The sequence below is a fragment of the Acomys minous genome, assembly GCF_964271855.1.
Source record: "Acomys minous genome assembly, chromosome: 2".
NCBI lineage: Eukaryota > Metazoa > Chordata > Mammalia > Rodentia > Muridae > Acomys > Acomys minous.
The window spans coordinates 419941-447818 of record NC_140484.1 but is presented as its reverse complement, the minus strand read 5'-3'; the positions used below and the strand labels follow the sequence as shown (position 1 = coordinate 447818).

Below are 27878 nucleotides of genomic sequence, written 5' to 3'. Positions count from 1 at the left end.
GGTTACAAAGCTTCTTTTTCAGTGAGCAGCAGTCAGTGCCTCAGAGACTCATAAATAGCCACAGTGCATTGAGTAAGTGACTGTTGAGTGCTAGTCCTAAATGGGACATTTGTATCAACTCCCCTAGGCACCCTACCACAAGAGTTAGGAAAAGGGGGTGGAAAGAATGTAAGAGCTGCCGGGTGCAGTGGCACATGTCTGTAATCCCAGCACTCAGGCAGGCAGAGGCAGGTGGATCGCTGTGACTTCAAGGCCAGCCTGGTCTACAAAGAGTCCAGGATAGCCAAGGCTACACAGAGAAACCCTGTCTCGAAAAGCAAATCAACAATAAAAAGAATGTAAGAGGCAAAAGAATGGAAGATTGCTATAAAATGCTGTCTTCAGGACATGACAGAACCATTCCAGTCATGAACTCACAGCAGCTGGTTACCTGTCAAGATAAAGCCGGTCAAAACCACAGCATGGAAAGGTGAAGTTTCATGAGCCTCCACCTCCAGCTAAGAAATTATTGGCCACTGACAGATGCTAGAGAATAGGGGACAATTTTTCTTCTGGAGTGTGGCTGACTGTAGCTGTCCATGCTTTAGTGAGTGTGGCTGACTGTAGCTGTCCATGCTTTAGTGAGTGTGGCTGACTGTAGCTGTCCATGCTTTAGTGAGTGTGGCTGACTGTAGCTGTCCATGCTTTAGTGAGTGTGGCTGACTGTAGCTGTCCATGCTTTAGTGAGTGTGGCTGACTGTAGCTGTCCATGCTTTAGTGAGTGTGGCTGACTGTAGCTGTCCATGCTTTAGTGAGTGTGGCTGACTGTAGCTGCCCATGCTTTAGTGAGTGTGGCTGACTGTAGCTGCCCATGCTTTAGTGAGTGTGGCTGACTGTAGCTGTCCATGCTTTAGTGAGTGTGGCTGACTGTAGCTGTCCATGCTTTAGTGAGTGTGGCTGACTGTAGCTGTCCATGCTTTAGTGAGTGTGGCTGACTGTAGCTGTCCATGCTTTAGTGAGTGTGGCTGACTGTAGCTATCCATGCTTTAGTGAGTGTGGCTGACTGTAGCTGCCCATGCTTTAGTGAGTGTGGCTGACTGTAGCTGTCCATGCTTTAGTGAGTGTGGCTGATTGTAGCTGTCCATGCTTTAGTGAGTGTGGCTGATTGTAGCTGCCCATGCTTTAGTGAGTGTGGCTGATTGTAGCTGTCCATGCTTTAGTGAGTGTGGCTGACTGTAGCTGTCCATGCTTTAGTGAGTGTGGCTGACTGTAGCTGTCCATGCTTTAGTGAGTGTGGCTGACTGTAGCTGTCCATGCTTTAGTGAGTGTGGCTGACTGTAGCTGTCCATGCTTTAGTGAGTGTGGCTGATTGTAGCTGTCCATGCTTTAGTGAGTGTGGCTGATGGCAGGCTGTCCATGCTTTAGTGAGTGTGGCTGATGGCAGGCTGTCCATGCTTTAGTGAGTGTCCCAGCACTCATGTATATCCAGACAGTACTAATGAAGCAACAACAACAACAACAACAACAAAAAAGCAGAGAAGAAGAGGAGAAGGAGATGAAGGCGGACTTAGTGTGGATATGATCACTAAACATTTATATATGTAAAGAACTTTTAAAACATAAGTTTAAAATATTTTAAAGAGTCTGCCTGAGACTAAACTGCCTCCCCAAAATGTCTCCATACATTAATAATACTCTAATGAGAACATTTACATTCAAATTTATACAAACGCCTCACCCAGGAGGAAAGCCTTGGGGAAGCTCACCCGCCTGGGGAATATGAAGGACAGAGGGAGAGGAATGTAGCGCCTGTGTTTTCCAAGGTGATTCAGTCCCACAGATCTGTCGACTGTCTCTATCACATAATCACAAACAAGGAGCCAGTTGCATAAATACCTGGGCACATGCATCATTGCTACAGGGGAAAAGATGGTTAAGTCCATCAAGCCTCTGCTTGGACAGCTCTGGCCAGTCTCCTTCTCCACGTCCCCTGTGACTTTAGTTCAGAATTTTCTGAGAGCAGGATCCAGAGCGTTCGTCCCATGTCTCTCTGCCTCATGTAAGATAAGTTTCCACTATCTCTGTGCACTCATAGGAGAAACAGAAGACCTGAGCACAGCATAGGTAGCTCCATCGGTAGCGCCATCCTCCACCACACCCATCGGCTGCTGTGCCAGCGACTGTATGTTGGTCACTTGCTCTGACCAGAGCTCCTCAGTCAACATTCCACACATTGCCTCATTTGGTGCTTGTTGCAAATCTCTGGGGCGCCCTTGGTATTGTCGCTTATAAAGAAACTGAATCTCAAGATCGGTCCATAGCTTCCCTAGGCCACATGGCTAACTCAAGCTCAAGAGAGAAGACGCGCTCAAATCCCCAAATCCAGATGTCAGGCTTTCAAACCAGCTACTGAACAAGGGGCAAGCAAAGGCATCTTTAAAAGGCCACCTATGGCTCCCACCATCAGAAGTCAGGGGGAAAACAGCTATAGCAGTCACAGAAGGAGAGCAACCAGTTCAGTACCACAAAACAGTACTGCATCAGGATCAACCTCAATTGGATCTTATACTTTCCCCACAACTTTCTATGCCTGTCTCTGGCAATTACAGCTTTTCACAGGAAATGAGAGTTCCCAGGATCTCTCAGTATACAAACAGGGACAGTCCTGTCACACTTGGGATGGCTGGCCTCCTCAATGTCTACCCTAATTCTGATACCACTGCAAGGCCAGGCAAAGGGAGAAAACTCAGTCAAGACATTCCCAAGTGGTTACCAAAAGGGTGACACGACGCCAGATTTTGTTACCTACTATTTGCCACCACATGGTGTGAAGTGAGCTACCTCCGGCACTTCCGGCAAAAGCCTGAGATGGAGCTAGGTAAAGGCTGATCGATCATTTGAAGCAACTCATAATTAATTCATGCTGCTTGAACTGCCCCACTAAGTCGGCCTCATCCATCACGTGGTTAATGAAAGGATTGATTTTTAAGAACATCTTTGATCATTATAAACATGATGAAAACTTCTTCCTCTCACCATGCTCTAGGAATGAGCAATGAATGTGTCTCCCCACAGCTGAACGCCCTCAGTTCTCCATATAAATGTGCACAGTGCAGCCTTGTGTTTAATTAGTCTCTTTCTTTGCGTGGAATAATTGTGTTCCTACTCTGGGTTTCACTCGTAAGATCACTTACTTTGGAAATAGCAGGCTTTTTATTGACTCACTCGCTCACGGCAGAGCCATATGGTTCACTCAGAATAGAGCAACAAAGCATAAGGTCTCCACCCAGCAGGGAACAGCCAACAGGTTGGTTCCAGGCAGCCAAGACTTTTAATTGACCACCTACAGGGTACTAGCAATGGCTGAGGCACTTGGGGTAGAGGGTGAGGCAGCTCCAAGGACAGATGCATCCTTCCTCTCAGCTATACCACTACTCAGATATCACTAACGAGACGCCAGATAAGAAGCAGTAGGTGGCTTCCCATCAGCTCCATCGCTCTGAGAACTGTCTAATGTGGGAAAGGCGGATGAGTTTTGGACACCTGCTAAGCCTGTGGCTTTGATTCTCCACTGAAATCCGCTAAGAAGAACGGAAGAGGAAGACCCTGGTCCCAGCATAAACTCTAACAAGACGCAGCCTAGCTCCAGGGCATGCTGGCAGTAAGAGGTCATTTGAATGTCACCCTGAAGGGTGGAGGTGATGAGGGCTACTTCAGTAACACAAAGGGTCTGACTCAAGAAAATCAAAAGAGCCCAGCATCCAAACACCGAGATTCTTGAGATATCTGACCCATTGTCCTGCTAGAAATAGTTTCATTACTCACCTGAACATCGGCTAACGAGGCAGCTAACTATGAGGCTTCCATTTGGGACACACACATTTATCATCTGATTAGGAAGTGATGATCTATTTTCAGATAAAACATATATCCCCTAACAGGGGTGGACAGTTATAAATAACTAGGAAAATTCTAGCCGATGCCCAAAACATCATGATTTAGGTTGAAAGAAAAAGCCTTTCTGATCACTGTCCTTTTGTCTCTCTCGGCACATTTTTCATGTTTAGTTGCTGTGGTCCCTGCTAAGTGATCACATTGGCTGTAACCCATCTCCTCCTGAGCTAAGGTGGCAGGGAGAACCATTACAATCAGACAGATAGAATTAATATCCAAAGGAGAAGAGGCAGGGGTCTGGGACTTTTGCCCTGTAATTGGTTAATTACTCCCAGTCCAATCTACATCTGGCAGATATTGATAGAACCGCAGGAACAGCTTCAAATCAGGCCTCCAGGGGCAAGAGAGACATCTCCATGAATGAAAGTCCTTACTGCTCCACAGAGAATCTGGGTTTGGTTCCCAGCTCCTGCATGTATGACAGCAAAACATTCAGACACAGGCCGGGCGTGGTGGCGCACGCCTTTAATCCCAGCACTCGGGAGGCAGAGATAGGCGGATCGCTGTGAGTTCGAGGCCAGCCTGGACTACAAAGCGAGTCTAGGACAGCCAAGACTACACAGAGAAACCCTGTCTCGAAAAACCAAAAAAAAAAAAAAAAAAAAAAAAATTCAGACACAAAGTAAAAGACAAATAAATACCAAACAGTTTTTTAAAAAATACTCAAAGTGCTGGGCATGGTGGCGCATGCCTTTAATCCCAGCACTCGGGAGGCAGAGGCAGGCGGATTGCTGTGAGTTCAAGGCCAGCCTGGTCTACAAAGTGAGTCCAGGATGTCCAAGACTATACAGAGAAACCCTGTCTCGGAAAAAAAAAAATACTCAAATTAGGCCTCTACTCAAGCTGTCTGATGGAAGAGGGACAACTTGATCTTAAATATTCCCAAAAAACCCACTAGTTGAAGGATTTATCCCCAAGCTAAAGCATGCTGGGAGGTGGTGAAACCTTTAAGAGGGAGACAAAGCTGGAGGGAGTGATGCCATTGGGATGGGTCCTTGAACAGGACATTCAGACCATGGGCCCTTCATTTTTCTCCTTTTTAAAAAGTTATATGATTTTATTATTTGGAGGATGTGAGGAGATTCCACATGTGCGTGGAGGACACATACATTTTCTCTCTTTCTCTCAACATATATCTAGAAACCCTACAATATAAAGAATGCATAGAAAGACCCCGAAGCATGGGGAAGGTACTAGTGTCACTTTTCTCATTGCTGCAACCAAATATCTGATAAAAAGTTCCTTGAGAGAGGAGGGATTTATTCCCATCCTAAAATGGAAGAATTGGAAACAAAGTAACACTGAAACCCAACAGAACAGACATGAAACACTGCAGTTCCACGCCCAGCATCTGGGGCTTTGTGATGGCCTCCTGTGTTTCAATGCGCAGTTCTGTTGTCTTAGACACATGTGGCCTTCCTCATCAGTCAGCCACACTGCATACCCAGAGCTTTCGTGGGTGCCCTGGTACCTCTAATGTCCTAAAGTTTCTACTACAACTTGGACTTTTCCTTTGAAGCTTCCTGCACAGCCCACTCGGGAGCTCCATGCAGGAAATCCAACCCTGATGGTGTCAGCGGCTTTCTGAAACCTTGGTGCAATCCTCTATAACCCTTGCATTTTGCATGCTTATAAAATCTGTACAAGTTCCGCTGCCAGCCGGAGATGCAGCCTGACCTCTTTTCACCATAGCCGCAGTGGCCTCTGAACCTGGAGGGACACTTGCTGCTTTGGAGCAGGGAACCCCTGTGGTGGTATTTTCAGTTCAGGCTCTCTCCTTCAGAATGAATTTGCATTGTTATGTTGGCGCCTTAGGTGACTGGAGTTTGCCTTCAGAGCACCTTTCCTGTCACCCCAGGGCAAAGCACAAGGTTTCTCCCCTTAAAGGTACCAAGCTTTTATCATGGCAGCCACCTTCGTCAGCGCCCTATCTGTCTGTGCTGCTCATAACTTAAATCCATCCACACTTTTTCCTTTCCCACACTACACATTTTTCAAATAGTCTTGCTTTGAATTCTAGTTACAAATACAATATAAACAGTGAATGATAACCATGCCACAGCCCGAATGTTACGCTGTCTTGAAATTTCTTCTGCCAAACATCTTGGTTCTATCTCCAGCACCTTATCCAAACCACACACAAAATCATGTTCTCTTTACTAACGGTCATCAAAGAACGAGCCTAGCAAGACAGAGAACTTTCAACCAACGGCCATGCTTATCTCGGAAAGTACCATAGTGAAAACTGCTCCCTGTGCCTCCAAAACCAGCAAGGGCAAAATGGAACTTCCTCTTTCATGAAACTGTACCAACCTTCTTGCTCAGACATGCCACAGAAGGCTAAGTAGGGAGCTGGGAACTTGATTCTATCCCTGCCAGGTGAAATGAACACTGTTCCTCACCCTACAGTGTCAGTGAAGGCCAGATAGGGAACCAGACCTGCTAACTAGCAGTGGTGAGGAGTCATCCATCCTGAGTGGCAGCAGAGGTCAGATGCAGAGCTGGGCTTCTCCACCGGGCAGGATCAGAGGATGGCTGCAGCTTTTCCTGCTGCACTGGGGCAAGAGAAACCCACTCAAATCAAAATGCTAACAAGTCCTCATAAGGTTTGGAGAAAGAAAATGGGAAAACAGAACACCTCACCAAAGTAATAAAATATACAAAGAATAGGCAAACAAAGACTTTGAAACTAGGCCATCTCACCGGCCCTAGTTTCAAAATCCTTGTTTGACTATTCTTTGTATATTTTATTTCTTTGGTGAGGTGTTCTGAGATGACTCAGAGGCTAAAGGCACTTGCTACCATGCCTCATTTGTGGGAGTTCAGTCCCAAAACCAACATGGCAAAAAGAGAAACAACTCACACATAGGATTAATTGATGCTTTTATTGAGATTAAAAAGTATATTTGAGACAAAGAGCTCAGTAGATGGGCTCCATAGCAAAATAGAGGGAGCAGAGGAAAAATCAGAATAGAATTATCCCAGGTAATAGACTGGTAGAAACCACACAAGCTGAACAAGGATCTGAAAGTACTAAAAGAAACAAAGGCTGAAAGTTCCCAAATTTAAACAAACAAACAAAAAAAGTCATAGACCTACAGCTTTAAAAAGCTGAGTAAGGGGCTAGAGAGATCGCTCAGCCATTAAGAGTAAATACTGCAGCCGGGCATGGTGGCGCACGCCTTTAATCCCAGCACTCGGGAGGCAGAGGCGGGCAGAACGCTGTGAGTTCGAGGCCAGCCTGGTCTACAAAGTGAGTCCAGGACAGCCAAGGCTACACAGAGAAACCTTGTCTCGAGAAAAAAAAAAAAAGAGTAAATACTGCTCTTGCAGAGGACAGGAGTTAAGTTCCTATCACACATAGCAGGCAGTTCATAACTTTTACTCTGGTTCCAGGGGATTTTATACCTCTTCTGGCCTTCTCAGTACATACACATGGGCACATAGTCAGAGGCACCACAGAAATAAATCTTTAATTTCTTTGTGTTTGGTTTTTGAAACAGGATCTCTATGTAGTCCTGGAACACACTATGTAGATGAGGCTGGCCTCAAACTCACAGAAATCCAGCTGCCTCTGTCTCTCAAGTGTTGAGACTAAAAGTGTGTGTCTCCATGCCCAGTTCAAATAAAAACATTTTTAAGTTGAATAAACTCTAAACTTATGACAAAATAAAGTCCCATGAATACTATGCTGGGTAGTTGTATGTCAACTTGACACAAACAAAGTCACCTGAGAAAAGAGAACCTCAATTAAGAAAATGCCTCCACGAATTCTAAGATCCGGCTCCACAAAAGCCTACAGAGCATTTTCTTAATTACCCATGAATGGGAAAACCCAGACCATTGTAGGTGATGCCACCCCTGAAATGGTAGTCCTGGCTCTAAAAGAAAGCATGCTGAGCAAGCTACGGGGGAGCAAGCTAGCAAGCAGCACCCTTCCACAGCCCCTGTGCCATCTCCTGCCTCCAGGTTGCTCCTCTGAGCTCTTTGGATGAAAAGTGATATGGAAGTGTAATCCAGATAAATTCTTTCCTCCCCAAATTGCTTTGGTCACAATGTTTCATTGCAGCAATAGAAACTCTAAGACACGCTGGCACCAGGAGTGGGCATTTCTATAATAGACCTGACCATGTCTTTGGGAGGGTTGTAGGACTTTAGAACTTTGGGCTAGAAAAGCCATTGAGGAGCAAGCTCAGTGGGATGTTCTGTAAAAGACTGGAAGATAAGAAGGTTGAAAGCAGTGCTGAAGATGAAGGCCACACCTGCAAAGTTTCAGAGTGAAGTTTAAGGACTCCATCCCAGTCATTTGCTATTTTGAATTAAGAGTCTGTCATTCTGGTCAGCTGGGGCCGGCACAATTGGAGCAAAGCCTTTGTGTTCCTGGGACAATTGATGCTGGTTTGCTGGAGCTAAGAGATTAGCAGTGATTAAAACGAGACTGGCATCACTGAAGAGAAATCTTCTGAAAAGTGTTTCCTTGGGGTCAGTACGTAGACGGCATGTTTTGAGGTCGTACCTTGTACTGAAAGCCAAACTGGTAGTATTAAGAGTCACGCAAAGCCGGGCGGTGGTGGCGCATGCCTTTGGTCCCAGCACTCAGGAGGCAGAGGCAGGTGGATCGCTGTGAGTTCGAGGCCAGCCTGATCTACAAAGTGAGTCCAGGACAGCCAAGGCTAACACAGAGGGACCCTGTCTCGAAAATAAAAACAAAAACAAAAACAAAAACAAAAGCAAAACCAACAACAACAACAAAACAAAACAGTCATCCAAATGACACTTACTGGTCTCGAAGGCATGAAGGGTTCATTGAGAACAGCTGAGGCTTGGCATTGTATGACAGAGCTGGAGTCACTGAAGAGAGCCCAAGAGAGGTTACAGGTGAAAGTGCAGCCTGGTTGTAGCAACGGCTGCAATTTTGGAGATGCAGGTGCCATGGGATGACCACCAAAAACAGCAGCAGCAGTGGTGTGGAGCCAGCTACAGCCTGGAAGACAAGCCGTGTGTGCTGCAGGGGGCAGAGCTGGAGACATGACTCACGTCCCTCAGAGGAGCCCAGAAGATCATGAGTGAAGCCCAGATACTGAACAGGGAGGCGTCTACACTGCTGGGGTTTGGTTCGGTTTGGTTCAGAGTGTGACTGTGCCCTGGTTCTTCCCTCTTGAAGTAAAGATCTATTTATTTTTTATTTTATAGGAATCCACAGTTAAGAGGCCTAATTTTAAGAGACTAAATTTTAAGAAAGACTGACTTTTAAAGGGTTTGAATTTGTAAAGACTGTGGGACTTACGACTGTAAGATGTTTTATATTGTGATATTGATATTAATGTGTCATCTTGGTGAGAAGCAAGAAAGGGAAGGTTGTGGCTTAATAGTGATGTGTGTGTCTAATTGACAAGGTGCCAATTATGCCGGATAGTTTATGTCAACTTGACCCAAACTGAAGTCATTTGAGAGAAAGAACCCTCAACCAAGAAAACACTTCCATAAAATCATAAGACCAGGCTGTAAGCAAACTTGTAAGGTGTTTTCTTAATTAGTGATTGATGGGGGACAGTCATTGTGGGTGGAGCCATCCCTGAGCTGGTGCACCTGGGTTCTACAAGAAAGCATGCTGAACAAACCACGGTGAGCAAGCCAGTAAGCAGCACCCTCCAAGGCCTCTGTATCAGCTCCTGCCTCCAGGTTCCTGCCCTGCTTGAGTTCCTGTCCTGACTTCCTTGGATGATGAATATGGAAATGTAATCCAAATAAACCCCTTCCTCCCCCAAATGCTTTGGTCATGGCATTCTGTCACAACAATAGAAACCCTTTAAAAATTAAAATTAAAATAAAAAATACAAAAAGAAACCCTAAGACAAATACACATCAAAATTAAATATGAATACATGTCATAATTAAACCTCTAAAATTAACAACAAGGAAACCCTAAAAAGAGCCAGAGAAAAATAACACCTTACCTTTGAGGGTAAAAAAAATCAGAATAAGAGTAGATTTCTCATTGAGGATTAGAAGGAAAATAGCACATTATTTTCTACGTGGAAAGGGAAAGGAGGGAGAGAAGGAAAAAGAGAGGGAAGGAGGGAGGGAGGAAGAAAGAGAGAAAGAGAGAGAGAAGGAAGGGAAGAATGGCTGGCAGCAAGGTGAGGGAAGGAGAAAAACTGTTAGTCCAGAACCCTATACCTAGCAAAAAATATCCTTCCAGAATAGAAGATCCAGGAATAGTGGTCCATTTCTATAATCTCAATATGAAAAAGAATGAGGCATAAGAACTGCAAATTCAAGACCAGTCTGAATTATACAGCAAATCATGGTCAAAAAAGACATACGAGGATGGGCACAGAAGAAATCAAGACATTTAGCATGCAAGGAAACTAAGAGAATGTTCCTCACCATAAATGAATGATTAAAAATGATAAGAGAGGAAGAAAGAAAGAAAGAAAGAAAGAAAGAAAGAAAGAAAGAAAGAAAGAAGAAACACTGGACACAAGAGGAAAGGAAGACATGGAAGGAGTTATAATAAGCAAAAATACTAATAAATACAACAGATTTTTACTTTGCATACAATGCCACACAGGCACATCAAAAGATGTTCAACATCATTAGTTTCTATGGAAATAAGTGAGAATTTGAAATGAGCTATTACTATGAACCTATCAAATGGCTTACATGAAAAAAAAAACCACTCTAAGTCTTTAAAAGGATGCAAGCAAAAAGAAGAGTATTGTGCACAGAGCCGTTGTACATAGGGATTTATTACAGCTTTAACCGTAGCAGCACTGAGTGGGAAACAACTCAGCTGGTCTTCAACGGACAGGTGGTTAAACACACAGATGCCTATTCCAGAGCACTAACTAGTAATAAAAGGAGTGCATTGTTAATATGTACAATATCATGCATGAGTCTCCAGAGACTTATTCTAAGTAAAAAATGGCCAGTCCCCAAAAAATGAATATTACTCACTACTACCTATATAAGAGTCTCTAAGTAATAAAAATATATAAACAGAAAACAAGTTCATGGTGTCTAAGTCAATGGACACAGGGAGGAGAAGGGAAGTAGATATGACTACAAAGGGGCAAAATGAAAGATCCTTGTGGCGGTGGAACTATTTTGTTATCTTGATCCATAATGTTAATATCTGGTTGTGATATGTAGTCTGTGTGTGTAGCAGCTGGGATGCTACAAAGCTCAAGCGACTACTTCATTCATGATTTTTTGCACCATTCTCTTGAATCCCTGCTACACACTAGGCCTTTCTGCACAGTATTGCAAGTTCCCACAACACCAGCAGGAATGATCACACCCACCCTGTGTGTGAAACCGAAGCCAGCTGTACCCATTACTTTTCTGTTGCTGTGATAGAACATTACCATCAAAGTGAGCTTGCAGAAGAAAAGGCTTATTTGACGTATGGTTCCAATGTGGTAGAAGTCCATGATGGGGAGCAGAGGTGCGGCAGCAAGCAGCATGAAAGGAAAAGGAGGCTGAGAGCTCCTAGAACTGTCAGAAAGAAGAAGAGAGAACACACTCGACATGTTGAGACTTTAAATTCTCAAAGCCCGGCATCAGTGACATACTTCCTCCAACAAGGCCACATCTGCTGAACTGCCACAAACAGTGCAAATGTCCAAGACTATGGGGCATTTCTCATTCAAACCACCGCACTAGCTAAAATCGAGCTACTTTTCCAAGAGCCCACAGGAAACTCAATTGTTTTGCCTGAGTTCTCCCTCCCTGTCCTTTGTCACAAGGCTCTTCATTATTGCCTGACCTGCATCTTTGACATTGCCTGGGTTTCAATTTGCTGTCCCTAATTGGAATCAAATATTTCTGACTCTGGAAATAAATACTGTTAAACAGCGACTCGTGCACAGAATAAATGAATGCCTGTTGCTAAGGAGACCTCAAGGAGGAAACGGAAGAATAGGAGGCAGAATCCAGCTTTACGGGCCCCATGAGTCAGAGCAAGGGCTAAATGGGTACAGGGCCCAGCCCCCAAAACCTAGGCTGAGCATCTGCCTCTCCCAACCCCCAACCCCCAAGCCCCAAGCCCCCAACCCCCCCCCCAGCCCCCAGCCCCGTGCAGGCCCTCAAGCCAGCTGCACTGTTCAGGGTGCGCTGCCACCTATGCAGCTCAGTTGGTAGAATGGTTGCCTGGCATGCATGGAGCCTCGAGTTCAATCCCCAGAACTTTATGAAACCAAGCATGGCGGTGCACAACTTTAACCCCAGGACTGGGGAGGTGAAAGCACAGCCAGAATGAGAAGAGCAAGACTGTACACAGCTGCATAGTGAGTTTAAGTGGAACTCTGTCTCCAAACTAAGTAAATAAATCATTCCACCAAAAAATTCCAGCAAGGATGTGTGTGTGTGTGTGTGTGTGTGTGTGTGTGTGTGTGTTTGGAAGATTATGTGTAGTGAAGGTAAATGTTGAGATCAGATTGTGTGTCTCTGAACCACAAATCCAACAAATGTCCTTATGTGTGTGTGTGTGAGAGAGAGAGACAGAGAGAGAGAGAGAGACAGAGAGAGAGAGAGAACAGAAGTCATGTGAGGACACAGGCAGAGGTTAGAGAGCACACACGAATGTCAAAGAACATCAAACATGCCAGCAATCCCAGAGGGTGCCAAGAGACTGGCATGGGACCCTCTCTCTCCTGGGACCTCCATAGGAGCTCACCCACTGCCATCATGATTGCAGATGCCTGGCCTGCTGCACTGTGGGGTATTACAGCTAAGTTGTGTGTGGTACGTTTATATTTCAGTCCCGGGAAACAAAAGCAGCAGTGAACTTGAATTTTTAATCACACTGAAAAAGCTAACAAAATCTACTTGGTGAGGTCTGTGTTACCAGTCAGTCATCTGGGGTCAAAAGTCACTTCTTTCCACATATACTTATCCAAAAACATGATGGTGCCTCTTCTCCAACAACTGTCCATGACCTGAGCCTCTTCTGAGCCCCAGAACTGCACCTGCAAAGTCAGCCATGAATCTTCACTGGCAAGACCTGTAGGCAGCTCCAACTCATGGTTTCCAGAGACTACTGCTTTCCGATCATTACTAAGATGACCTTGAACCACTCGTGCAATAAAACTTGTCAGCCCAGATCTCCACAGCCAGTTTCTAAATATGCCAGGATTTTTCCTGCTGCTAGCTGAATTTAAGTTCCTCGAAATAAGCTACAACAGGATCATTCATAAAAGTGAAATCTGCAAGTCCTACCAAGGAAAGGCTTATGTTTTGGAGTTGTGAACCAGCACACCCTACTCCAGCTTCCAGATAAGAACTGTCCCCACCCCTGCCAAGGGTTTTGCTCACAGCCCCCTAGCACACACCACACCCACTCCCACTAACTCCCTTCAGGTAAGCACGCTCTACCTGTCTCTTCTGCTCCCTCCTATGCCCAGGTCCTAACTGGGGTCTCATCATTCCTGCATTTGAATTTCTCTGCACAGTTCCAGTGTCAAACAAGAATGTTATTAACATCTAAACTGCTTTGCAGCTAAAGCACTGTTAGTTGGGCTCCTTTCCACTGAAGAGTGACAAGAACTCAGTTCACAAAAGGAACTTCTAATGAAGCTGATAACAGACAGATCAGGGCGCTGGCTCACTGGCTCAGCCTCTCTGCCAGGTTTCGTTTTCAGACGGGTTCTATTCCCACTGGACGCAGAATGGTCAGCAGGTGTCTTGAATAACATCCTTCTACACATGAGCTATATCACACAGTGGTGTGGCTCAACTCCCAGTCTTCAGTCTTCCCTGCATCTACGCTTTCTTCTTTGCAGCTCCTCACACTACCGGGGTGGAGTCTGTTGCTCTGTACCTTGAGTCTGAGTTTAGCCACATGACTTCCTCTGGCCAATGGGTGAGAGCACTGAGGTGCCAGAGAGCCTTGAGAAAGCAAAGAGCACTTCCACTTGGTGCTTTGACATGCCTGGGCTAGCCCACTGAGAATGCATGTGGCCTGATGCATTCTTACGTACCCTAGCCATCTCTGTCACAGCCAGCACTGATCAACAGACATACAGCTGGTATTCAGTCATATGTGCAAGCCTAAACAAAATCCACCATGTCCCAGTCTTGAAAGCTAGGTGACTTGGCAGTGTTATGTGCCACTGTGGTGTGTGCTTGCTTGTTGTGCAATTTTATTGTGGCATTAACTGACTGATACATTTAGCTAACTCCTGTGGGGAATGGGGGGGGGCAGGGAGGGAAGAGGACAGTGGTTAACTCTGCTTGTACCTCATGCTCAGCCACAGCAGAAGGGATCCCAAAGTCTATTGAACCAGCTAGGTTCCGGGAATATGGGTCACCATGACTGACAACCTGACAAAGACAAGGAAGGGAGGACAGAGCAGCATTCTCAGCTGTCATCCTCCCCTCCTTTATCCCCTGAACTCCTCCCAGGTGCACTCTGGAGATTGCATTCTTGACCACTTGCCCATCTCTAAACCATCATTTGTTTCTATCTCTTTACCTTTGCTCACACTGCTCCTCCTTCCTGGAAGACATTTCTGATCTCCAGACCTAGAAGGAGAGAAGATAGAGCCAAGCCAGAAGAAGCAAAGGACAGAGCATGGGGCACAGGGCTGGGTTACTTGGAGAGCCATCCTCAGCACTGTCCAGACCGCTAATCCCCGCGCTTCCCGGGACCCAGGTTAGGGACATGGACAAAAATTAAGATCTTGAGACAACTCCAAAGACCCACAGCTCATGGCAGGATGAGTTGGGGGACGGAACGGGGGTGGCAGGAGAACAGGCAAGCCCATGCCAAGAGGTAAGGAGGAAGCTGGTAAGGGATAGCAATTCTTCTGGGCCTCACGTTCACACTGGACAAAGGCTTTGAGACAGAATCACAATCCAATTGGCTGAAAGCAATGGGGAGTTATGAAGGTAGCAGCAACAACACTTTTCGAGCCCTTGGGGCACACAGAGATCTGAGCAAAGAGTTTATTCTCTTGGCTTCATTTGATTCTCACAAAACTTTTCCTGAGAAGACATGAGGACGTGTCTATACAGGGTTAGGAACATGACCCAGTAGGTACAGTTCTAGAACTGTGAGAACCAGAGCTGGGGTCCTCAGAGCCCATATAGAAGTTGGCAGGTGTTGGCATCCATCTAGAATCACAGCATTTGAGAGGCAGAGACAAGCGATCCCCAGAGCAAGCTGGCAGGGTTTGGTGAGTTTCAATGTAACAGAGAACATGCCTCTATAAAGTGAGGAGACCAAGGAAGACACCTGACATGAACAGCATGCCTCCATGCACACCTGCACCTACACACACACACACACACACACACACACACACACACACACACACACACACATGAATTTAGGCATGCATACCATATACACAGACACATGAAAACAAATCTAGAAATGCCTATTTGCCCCAGACAAGGTACCAACAGACCAAAGAAAGGAGTTGAGTCCAGCTTGATTGAACCAGTGAATTTACTGGGGTTCCTTAGAGGAGCATGGATGACTAAGCTACAGTACTGAGAAGTCCCCTGGGCAACTTAAGGCAGCTATATCTCCACAGGGCTCCATCACAGTGAACTGCTTGCCTCCCAAACAAGGCTCATGAGTTCTATGAGGTTCCTTTCCCGCCATACACACTAAGGAATGTCAATAAGCCCAATCCTCTGAGAGCCTCTTGCAGGTCACCTCAGATGTTCTGACTGAAGTCTGAAATAGTCACACCCAACTCAAATGAAACGGGTAACAGCCAGTTCAACTATCCTTCCCATTACACAGAGGAGGTGAGGCAGGCATCAGGGGTGGCCTCCCCTACAGCAGAGCAAGGACCCAAGTCTCGGCTCCAGAGTCCACCTTAACCTCTGCACTTTCTGTCTCAGTGGATTTACCAAGGCTGCACCTTGTAACTAATTCTACCAGCTCCACCTCCTGATCCCACTTAGGTCTCTGTCTGCAGATGGGTGTTCTAGAGATGGTGAATCTGATTTAATACACAGCTTTTCAAGAACTGCTGGGAGTCCTCTCCTCCGAGAAGACTGCCAGCCTCCATAGTCAAAGTCCTCAGACATCTATCCCACCTTGTGGCTAGCGTTACCGTCTCGCCAGCAAGAACGACGCTGCACACACACACAGGATCTTTCTGCAGTAAAGCTTTAATGCATCTTGAGAGGGAGAGCATAAGCTTACAACAAGTAAAATGGAGACAGAGAGACCAAACAGCAGAAACCCATCCCTTATATAGGAAACTGTCCTCCGCTTAGGATGTGTCAGTCCCTGATTGGCTGTTGCTCATCGGGCGAGATGACGCCACGGGAGAGGCAGAGCACAACGAGTGGAAAATCCCTTCGTACATGCGCAGATTAGTTGTTTGTCAGCATGGGACACAGGATGTCAGCGCCATCTTGTAATGGCGGATGTGAGCGCGGCTTCCCACACCACCTCCTGGCTCCAGGGTGACATCTATCCTGACCTCTCACCCCACAGCTAAGTCATCAGAGGAAGGCTGACCATCAACTGGTTTGGAGTCCCCAACACTTGGCCTTGGCATCATATGTTAAATTCTTTCTTGTTGAACTGAACGTGTGTTGGTATTCGCCAACCAGAATCCAGGAAAATTGTCAAAGGAAGCCATTTTCTACCAATGACCAGATCCTGTGAACCACCAGGGTGAGACAAGTAGAAATTCACAACTGAGGTGAGCTACAGCCCACAGGACCAGACCTCTGTGGCCCCAGACTGATGATCATCATCCCTGTCTTAAGTTTGGGCCCTTTCTCCAGCCCAGATGCAAGAGTTCCTTGGAGGTGCTTGGCTCCTCACAGCCCTCTTGCAGAGGGAAAAGCCTAAACACTTCTCCCACTATGTAGGAGCTGTGCTGAAGGAGGTTACTTTGCCGGTGCCGCCCGCAAACTAGAGCCACAATTACACTGAGACTTAACCGGGTTAGTCAACCACACATATCTCTGCATACAGGCCAGAGGTTGACAGCAGAGGTTAAGAGAATAATTTCCAACCCTGTAGACCTCTCCCTCACACAGCTGGTGACTGAACAGTGGATCCTGGGATATACTGGAAATTCAGAGAGGCAGCAAAAACATCTCAGTATTAGTAGCAGTGTGCCCTGTGTCATATTTGGGGCACACTTAGGCTAAAATGTTTAGTGGAGCTTGTTGCCATTTTATTTGACAGATAGAGTCATGCTAACTTGGGCCAGATCTTAGGATGCTGAAACCCAGGACTACTGAACTGCTTTTGTGAAGGATCCTTACAGATGACAGAAAATCATCTGGGCTCTGTGCAGGTTCATAACTGAATGTCCAAACTCATGGCACAAAAAGTCTGTTCCAATACTTCAATGCTATTCACAAAATATATATATATATTTTTTTTCAAGGATATAATAGCTTGAATAAAGCCCGTTAGTAGACTTAAATTAATTCTGCATTTGGCATAATAACACACTGCTCTCCCCGGGGGAAATATTTGGCCACTTACATCAATCTCCTGCTTGAATGCTCCAGAGACCAACCATGTGGCAGTTATTGATTTTTGATGAACAACAATGTTCTCTCTCTCTCTCTCTCTCTCTCTCTCTCTCTCTCTCTCTCTCTCTCTCTCCTTGGTGATCACTTCTTTGTTTTCAGTCGTTATTTAATGTTTGATGATTTTTTATATTTGGGTCATTATTATTGTTGTTGTTGTTGTTGTTATTCCTTCCCAAAGATATTAATGCAGACTGTTTATTCTCCAAAAGCTGTAAACAGAGCTTGTGGGTCTGGTTTCCATGGTAACCCACTTGATGCAGCAAAAGCTAGACTATCTCTAATCACAGACATGAAGTTTAAATTGCACATTCTGAACAAACAGTGCTCTGTTGACCTTTTATTGAAAAATGGAATACCAGGTGATTAGCATAATGCATTACATAAAAGGAAAACTGTATTGGTGGGCATTATGTGCTGGCAATTAGCTGCACTGCTAGTCTTTAACAAACTGCTTGCCAGGATGGAGAGCTTAGGAAATTAAAATTTACCATCTATCATTTTCAAATTCAGTAAAATCTGCAGCAATAATTGCACAGAACAGTTTGAAAATACAATGTATGACTGTTTCTCTTACTTATTCAATCAAGTCTTCTAGCAGGGGAGCAAGGAAGGAGAGGCAAATTTTACCCATTGTGCACACAAAAGTAATAATTGTTGGCTCCAACAGCTTGAAACAATCTCTGCCTCTTCATCCCCTCACATATAATTCCTGATGGAAGTCGGAGGTCTTGTGTACTGTGGCAGCAACAACCACCAGTCTTTAGTGGTGCAGTATAGTGTAGTCCTGGGTGATTTGCCAGAGGTGGGGTCTAGGCAGGATCTGCCCACTACGTCCTAGAGCCAAGTTCTAGGATCATGTTAACTACCAAATGAAGAGGTATAAAGTCTGGGCTACAGCCCCTAGCTTTATACCTAACCTCCTTATGGCGTTGGTCAAATCACTTAGCCTCTCCCAGGCCTGGTTTCTTTTTCCACCTTATGAAATTAGAGTGACAATAGATGTTTCATAAGATCATTGTCAGGGCAAAGGGAAGTGTTCCCAAGAGTTAGGAGGCCATCCCACAGTGGCATATCTTCATTGTTTAGAGATTAGGGTCTGTTATATTCCCATGAGGTCCTCTGAACAAGACTTGGTCAAACATGACTTTAGAGTGCTATGTGGAACGTGGAAAAAAAATCTGCTTATTCCCTTGACCACAGTTACTGAGTGTCAACATCATAGGAATACAACACACTGAATGCAAGGCCAAGCAGCCAGACAGGGCACCAGCGCTCTTGGCTCTGTGACTTTGGCCACGTCATCTAGCTCTGAAACATAAAATACATGTCACTTGATCCTTAGAACAACCAAAGTCAAGGCAACTGTCCTTATCAAACCCACTTCACAAATGGATAAACTGAGACTTAGGGTCAGTAAGAGGCGGCTAGTGGGATGCACTGGAGTTTGCCAAAGCACTTCTCATGGGTTCTTCACCTGACCCCAGGGTTCTGTGCCACCTTATTAGTGCATAGAACCAGTAAGCTCACATCTCGCTGGTTCTCAGTCATGACCCTCAGTGTCTCCATCATCTTACGTACCACTGCCAAAGTACTCCTGGGTGTCTCAGGCACAGAGGTCACCTCTTCCACTCTGGCCTTCCCACTGCTACCCACAATCTTCTGACAGACAGGCTTCCCTGACCTTTGCGAGGGTGCTAAGGCCTGTAGTGGGTGTAAACATGTTTTTGTTTTCATCCCAAGAGTGGGATGTGAAACAGGCTTGGGTGAGGATACACAGTGTTTGTCTGTTAGAAACAGACTTGTGAGGGGACTTGGTGTTTTTCCACTAGAAGAAGAACTGTCTCTTGCAGAAGGGAATCAAGAGGCTCTGCTTTTTTGGTCTTGCCATTGTTTCCTGTTGTTTGGCTGTTCATGGCTCTGCTTCAAGATGCTCCAAGAGAGAAACACTCCAGAGAATGCTTTGAGGTTCCAGGTTCCAGCTGCTGCTCCAGATTTCGGCTGCTGCAATTGCAGTCACCTTTGCTGAATAGCTGGTTTGCTGTTTATCGGGTCTGCTGGAATTCTTCTGACTACACCAGGAGAATCTCTCCAAGGAACTGAGTCTAAAAAGCTCTACTCCTCCTGTTCCCATGAACCTCTTTTCTCTCCTATCTAGGGTAGGTGGGTTTGAAGGGAGGTATAAGCATTAAAGAACCCCAAAATAAAGTAGGTTTGAAAAAGTTCAAAGTCTGCAGGAGTCGCCCAACATACCCAGAAGTACCTGGACCACAAGACCCACCAGGCTTCAGACAGCCTGGATTCCTTGGCCCTGGCCAGTCCAACCTTTGGGAATATGAAGACTATTTCAGTCATGGTTCCATGCTGTCCCCAGGCAGCTGTCTGAGCCCCAAGTCTTATAACATCTGTTGAGGTAGCTACTGTTTTCTGTTTGTAAAGGGCTGAAATCTACCCTTGGAGCTGAGAACGGGAAGACAGACAACACAGTCCGTCCTGCCAAGTCTTTCTTTTTCTCTGCCTCGGCAGGCACACTTCCACAAACCTTGTTTCTCCCGTCCCACCCAATAGAAAACATCCTTCACCCACACATTTTAAAGTTCTCCTTCCTAATGACATGAAAACCAGACAACCCTCAGGCCACCAGGCCACATGATACTATTATTCCCCACTTCTCAGAAGAGTCACCAGGCTCGGGAGGTCACCTGACTGGCTCAAGGTCACACCAAAGTAATACAAATTCATCTAAGGTCTCACCCCACCCTAACTCCAATTTTCTCTTTCTACCCTGTCAACTGAAGCATATTGAGAACTGATGTGCTTGACATCAGGGAGTTCAAGACATGTACAAACTCCTAATTTATCAGACTGCCAAGCACAGTTACTTTTCTACAGGCTGGCTTCCTGTAAACACCTGGGGTCTTACTTACTCAATCGATTACCCTTCAGAATATAACTGCAAAGAACCCAAATGAGTAATTCTCAAATAGTGTGACTTCCAGGGCAACCATAGGACAAAGAGATTGACAGGATTTTTCAAATACCAAACGGTGACAGTGCTGGGATCAGAGGCGCTGCTCCCTACCCCAAACAGTGAACTTCCCACTCAGGTCGCTACACCACCCACTTGTCTCAGTAGAGATGCCTGTGTCTTCCCAACACACTAGAGGCTACTGGCTACAGTCATTCACCAGATCCTGCGCGTGAACGAAGATGCTCACCTCTAGGAGGAAGGTGTGGATCACATCTGGCTTTGACCCAGTTTCCTCAAATACATACAAGATGTGTATAGCCTGAGCCCAAATCAGCTGCAACCAAAACCAAACTGAGTTAGGGAACAGTTGGGAATTCGTCATCTGAGGATCTTCTAGACAGAGGCTGCAACAAATAAACCAGAGGAATCCATAGCAAATTGAGAGGCTGATATGCTATGCAACACCTGGATGTGTCTCCCTTTCTTTTTTTTTTTTTTTTTAGTTTCTTTTTTTTTCCTTTATTAATTTATTCTTGTTACATCTCAATGGTTATCCCATCCCTTCTATCCTCCCATTCTTCCCTCCCTCCTCTTTTCCTCTTTTTCCCCTCCCCTATGACAGTTCCTGAGGGGGATTACCTCCCCCTCTATATGATCATAGGGTATCAAGTCTCTTCTTGGTAACCTGCTGTCCTTCCTCTGAGTGCCACCAGGTTTCCCCCTCCAGGGGACATGGTCAAAGGTGAGGCACCAGAGTATGTGAGAAAGTAATATCCCACTCTCCACTCTACTGTGGAGAATGTTCTGTCCATTGGCTAGATCTGGGTAGGGGTTTAAGGTTTACCGCCTGTATTGTCCTTGGCTGGTGCCTTAGTTTGAGTGGGGTGTCTCCCTTTCTTGTATCTTAGGCCAGGGGCTCCATCTTCTGTTAGTCTGGTTTGATAAGGTCATGTGCGCTCTGGTAAGTATACTCGTTTCTGAACTCCTGATTCAAATCACTAAGTTCACAGATGGTGCCTTTTTTTAAATTAATGTAAAGAAGTCCTCTTCTCTGTCAATCTACGCTTGTAGTTATCCCAGGCAGAGGGTGGCTGTTAATTGGCACAAATAAGATGCCTCATCCTGCTGTGTTAACATTTGTACTCAAATGGGACAGCTCAACTGGACTAACTCAAAGAAAAAGTGAACCGATCCCAGCACTGGGGATGCAGAAGCCAGTAAATACCTTAAGCTCACTGGCTGACCAGCCCAGCTTAATCAATGAGATCCTGTCTCAAAAAGACAGGTGGGGCTGGGCAGTGGTACATGCCTTTAATCCCAGCATTTGGCCAGCATGAGGCTAGCTTTGTCTACACAGTGAGTTCTAGGACAGACAGTTATGTAGAGAACCAGTGTTATTTTGAACTATATGCCAGTCACTTGGAGGAATTTCTAAAAGTGCGTCCAGCTACAGAAGTGTGTATGAGGGCAATAAGAAAAGCACCATGTAAAGGGGGGTCCCATTGTCAAGTAGTCAGAGAAACACTGCGCTAAGTTACATAGGCTTCTATTTTGCTGGACTAGTCAGGGCCTTGATGTTCTAATGTGCCCTAAAGAGGATACAGGAGCAGCTATCCCACACCAATGTGACCACAGAACCCTCTTCTCAAAGCTGCTGGTGGGACTTGTTCCTGTTGAATACAGTTTGGAAACTCCTGCAAGGGAAGGTACAGTGATAAAAGAGAAAAGGACCTTGCCTTCTGGGGTGCATTTGCCTCCCTGCAGGATCATCTCCAAACACTTGAGACCCAGAGGCCTGCATGGTATGTGCACGGATGATGCTTTCTCATTGACCCCAGACCCTGGGGAGCTCCAGGTAACCTGAGATGCCAAGACGTGAGAGTCTGAGATTCCCTAACAGCTATAATTGAGGATCTATAACTCACATCTCAATAAAATCAATATTTTATCTAACCTACTGATCACCATGCAGAGTGACCCCAGTTCACAGCATCCCCCAGAGATGCTGTGCAGGAAAAGGGGCATGTCCAGTGTTCCTCACATGGATTCAAGGCCCTAACCCTGAGAGGGAGGGATGAGCTCTGTGCCCTCTGCTCTGCCCACAGATAACCATCTTCTTTTCCCATCTTTACTGCTTTCTTCAATGTCCCTAAGGATCTGAGCATGTTCCTTAAAATCCATAATCCAACATCTCAGACAGGGTTTCATGGACCATCATATATGTCATGTACCATACAACTTTCAAGCAGGGACACCACACAAAAAGGATTATAATATTTCGAGTTGTTCTAGCTCAACTGAGGCCTAGCCCAGGTTCCTTGGGAGCTAACCCCCCTTGAACTTGCCTTCAGGGCTCCTTCACACAGCCATGACCACCTTAGGCAGACTCTACCTCAGAGCCTGGAGGCCTACCATTGATGGCAGGTTGGTGGGAAACCCAGCCCCATGCCTGGAGCTGCCTATGATGAGCCCCATCTCCACCAGGCTCTGCAGGGCTATTATTCACATAGGGCTCAGTACTGGAACTTTTGCACTGGGAGGAAATGGCACTACTGGAAGCTAATGAAATCCTAACCTGTACCAGAAACATCTCCTATGTTGGATCTCCCAAGCATTAAGTCATCATCAGAAGTGTTAAGCCATCAAGACGTTTTTAGCCATGTGGCTTGTCAATAAGATGAAGGAGAGAGTCCTCTCACTCTGGAGAATGACTAGGCCAGATCAGGGTAACAGAACTGCCTGGTGGTTGGTCCATCCAGAATGTCTGACCATCATTAATAAACCTATGTGTTGGGAGCCTTTGGAAATTCTTTGCACACATGGCCTCCCTTAAACCTCACAGCACTTGGAGGTTGGCACTGTTACTGAACCCAGTTTAAAGATAAGAAAATGGGACAAAATGGAGGAAGTAGGGGGAAAGATGGAAGAAAAGAGCGGGGAAGGGAAAAGAGGGAGGAACTAGGGAGAGAAAGGGAACAGGAGGATTTAAAGGATGGGAGGGAGGGATGAGGAAGGGAGAAAGAAGTGAGGAAAGGGGGAGGGAAGGCAGAAAGAAGGAAGAAGAGTTAACCATAGTGGCCGAGATCACCAGCCAGGAAGCTAGATCTGTCCTGGCCTCCCAGCACAGGTGAGCCTTTGCCCCTCAGGGCAAACGTGCTACGTGAGTGTTTGCCAGGAGCCTGTCTGTCCCCTTAGTGCAGAGTCGAGCCAGTTACACAGACACTGGACTTGCCCAAAGCTAAGGGGTCAGAGGAAGTACACAGCAGAGTGTGTGGCAGAAAGTTCTTCCATCTTGGCTTTAGGGGAAGTTTCTCCCAGGAACTGCTGGGATGGGGGAAAGATGGCTGTTTTGGGGACAGGGACAGTATGAAGAGGGAAGAAAAAATGGAGTGGCTCCAAGACATTGAAAAGAATCCAATCCACGTTCAAAATGGAGTAGTGACTGGAAAATTCCATTCACATAAAATTCTAGAAAATACAAGCTAATTATATGTCCATGGTTTCCTAGGATGAGAGCTGGGACACAAAGACATTTTAGGGCTTTAGGGTAATCAGTTTATTATCTTGGCAAGGTGACGATGGCATGGGTGCCAACACCAAACAGCACACTTTACAGGCAGCTTTCCTATGACACTCTTGTGATGTTAATTTTCTCAACTTGACAGGACCTGGAATCACCGTGGAAATACACCTCTGACCGTGTCTGTGGTGGAGTTTTTAGAGTAGGTTAATTGAGATGGGAGGACCTGCCCCAACTGAGGGTCCTGAATGAATAAAAAGCAAGCAAGCTGAGCACCAGCATTCAGCTCACTCTTCTTCCTACTCTGGATCCACTGTGACCAGCTGCCTCACACTCCTGTTGCCACGTCTTTCCCACCATGATGGGCAGTCCCCTCGATCTCTCTTAAGCTGCCTTTATTGGGTATTATTTTTACAGCAACAAGAAAAGTAACTAATAAAGCCTTCATACTCCAGAAAGATCGGATCTTTATCAATTTTGGCAGAACCCATGGTCTTTCATCACCTGTGGGAAAATAAAACCAAAACCTCTTCCTCAATGTAACATATTCCCTGACTTCCATTCTGAGGCTAAAACATCTTTAAAGTGTACAGGTTGATCTAAGTCAGCAGTCTTCCCCTACAATCCAGTGTCTTTCAGCTAATCTTATTTCCCTTTTCTGTTTACACAAAGTACAATTAGATCTTTATGAATCCACACATAAGCTACACATTAAGAATCTGTCTATATAATTAAAATTGTCTTTTGGATTGGCTTACTGTGACTTGCTGTGAGAGGCTCCTGTGTCATTCCTTACTCTGGGCTCGAGGCTCCGGCAGCTCTGGAGTCTCCCAAGTCTCTCTGAGTGTCCTGCCAAGCTCAAGGAACTGATGTTCATCTGGAGGGTAATGGAAGTGACAGGAGCTCAGGCTTGATGCATCCCAGCCACGGCTCCCAAATCCTCTCTTCAAGAAGCCAAGAAGGAAACAGCATGACTGTATCCACATGCTTTGCTTACAGCTGCCCAATTTCAAGCTCCCTATCTCTATTTGGAACTTGTACACATTTATGGGCTGGAATATGTTTCACTAAAGTTCTTATGTTAAATTCCTGATGCCCAACTCCCCAAAATGTAATTTTATTTGGAAACCAAGTCTTTGAAGAGGTATTATGGTTTACTGAGGTTCTTGAGGTGGGACCTAATACAATGTAACTAGAGTTCTTATAAAACAAGTGTAGGGAGGATTCTGGGAAGATGACAAAGTAGGAACCGACAGTTGTCTTTCTTCTCCACCTAAACAACCTCGCACTCAGAACCAGTCTATTTGGGATCTCTGTGGCCATTTCTAAGGGAAATTACAATTGATTTAAATCAGTCTTGGTTCTCAGTGCAGTAGCCGCTACCTGCTCTGACGAGGGCCCGTTCTCCCCTCCCTCCCCCCCCACCCCTCCATATCCCCCAGCCCCCCCACCTCCAACACACTCACTCTGGGAGTGACCTGCATGTAGTTTGTGGGAGTCAGGAGAGGCAAATATGAGCCGTCCTTCGAGCCTCAGGGACAGGGATCTGTGCCCTGATGCTGGGGGCCTCTTCTGGTCACATAGCTGTCAGCCATTGTCTACTGCAAGCGTCTTCTCTGGCACAAGCCCCTCCTCCTGACTGAAGAGTGACTTCCAGAGGCCTAAAAGGGACAACATTTTTTGCTCCATTTTCCTCTGTCTCCCGTTTGGTACTCACACACCAGAGACTAGAACATGCAAAGGCAAGCACACATCTGGAGACACATAGAAAGCAACCACAGATGCTCAAGAAAAGGAAGGAGAAAAAAGAAGAAAGAAAAAAAAAGGAAGAAACACAGAAAAGCTCTGAGAGAAGGCCTGTGTTTATAACTCAAGCTAACCCTTGGAACCAAGGCTTCAGTCAAAAAACAAAATGTAAATTATAGTGAACAGCAAACCCTGAGGAAGAGGAGAATTTTATTCCCAGGGTTATTATATTATATATAAACATATAATACACATGAATATATTAGCCCCAGAATTTGGGGCTAGAAAAGTGGCTCAGAAGTTAAGAGCACTTGCTGCTTTTGCAGAAGATCTGGGTCCAGTTCCTAGCACCAGCATGGCTGCTCACAGCCATCTGTAACTACATTTCCAGAGGATCTAACACCCTCTTCTGTCCTCCATAAATACTGTACACATGAGGCACACACATGCATGCAGTCTAAACACTTACATATATAATATTGAAATAAATTTTTACAATTATTTTTAAAGAGTTCCTTTTTCAGGGGAAAGTTCCAAACCAGGTGTGATCAAGCTAAGTTCAAGGGCAGTCTGGGCTACAGAGTGAGTTTTCACTTTTCTCTTTTTTTCTCCTTTTAAGATCTATATATAGCCGGGCGTGGTGGTGCACACCTTTAATCCCAGGACTTGGGAGGCAGAGGCAGGTGGATCTCTGTGAGTTCGAGGCCAGCCTGGTCTACAAAAAGAGTCCAGGGCAGTCAGAGCTATTACACAGAGAAACCTTGTCTAGAAAAAAAAATCTATGTATTAAAGTTGGGGACCCACATTTTATTTTATTTTAAGTAAAAACTGTTGGGCTGGAGAGATGGCTCAGAGGTTGGGAGCACTGACTGCTCTTCCAAAGATCCTGAGTTCAATTCCCAGCAACCACATGGTGGCTCACAACCATCTGTAATGTGATCTGATGCCCTCTTCTGGCCTGCAGGAGTACGTGCATACAGAGCACTGTATACATAGTAAGTAAATATTTTTTTAAAAACACACACACAACTGTTTATTTTAAAGATAGAATTTTAACATAATTTTTCTATTTTTTAGTAAGCTAACACATATATATTTTTTCTTTTTATTGTTTGAGAATTTCACATGCATGCATATTATGCATATTGACCAAATTCATTCCCCCTTCCCTCTCCTCCAACGTCTCCCCTATCCTTCCTCCCTACTATTCCTTCCCAACTTCATGTGCTGGTTTCTTAGTCCCGAGCCCACTTAGTATGGCAGGAGTAATTAGCCTCTCAAGGGTTATATCTCTGAGGAAAACTGGCTGTCCCTCCCCCAGCAGCCATGAATTGCGAATATCTCCGCAACTCGGCAGAAGGAAATGGGAGTTCATGAGTCCAGCCCCTCTCCGTTCTGAGATTTTGGCTGGCTTGCTCTTGTGCATGTACTCATAACTGCTTTGAGTTTATATATGCATGAACCCTGTCATGTTCATCAAATTCTGTCTTACCTCAGATGTCCACACACTGTCTCTGGCTCTTCTTCCATGATAATCCCTGAGCCTTGTGGGTAGGATGTGATACAAATGTCCGGTTTAGATCTGAGCGACCACGGTCCCTTAGTCTCTGCATGTTGACCACCTGTGCTCTGAATTAATTGCCTTGTCCTGCAGAAGAGCCCGCTCTGATGAGGGCTGAGAGATGCTCTGATCTGTCTGCCAAGGGAGCTGTATAGACCAAGAAGTGCAGCGGTGTCGCTAACGTATGCTTTACCATATTCACCCCTGCTTCCTTCTCGTACAGAGATAGGATTTTATGAAAGGGAAGAACGGAGCTGTGAGGGAGCAGAGCTTCCTTGTGTGACTGAAGTAAAGCTGGTATAAATCTACCACAGAATGTGATAACTCGGGGTGTTAAATGTAATCCCCACACTAGTCACAAGTTAAGGGTCCTAACATATACCCAAAGGGAATGAGAAAGGAACTCAAAAAATTTTTTTACCAAAAAAAAAATCAAGTAACTACAATAATGTAGGAAATCAGGGAAACAGCAACAAAAATCAACTATGAGGCATATAGAAAACAAATAGCAAATTATTTTTTAAAAGTCCCTCCATAAGCAATTGCTTCATCTTTTTAAAATGAGCTTTATTTCTTTAAATGAGCTTACAAAGCGACAGATTCCCTTAATATAGTCATAAATTCTC

General features: G+C 45.4%; 1 long non-coding RNA gene across 3 annotated transcripts in view; it reads right to left on the bottom strand.

The window, feature by feature from the left end:
- The window catches only part of LOC311581861, an 83943-nt gene extending 58341 nt beyond the window's left edge, over positions 1-25602 (bottom strand). For all 3 annotated transcript variants that reach the window (XR_014773897.1, XR_014773898.1, XR_014773899.1), the window contains exons 1-2: positions 25412-25602; positions 24704-24822 (exon numbers count right to left, since the gene is read on the bottom strand). This is a non-coding gene — a long non-coding RNA (uncharacterized lncRNA). The remainder of the gene's footprint in view (positions 1-24703; positions 24823-25411) is intronic.
- Between the last annotated feature and the right edge of the window lie 2276 nt (positions 25603-27878).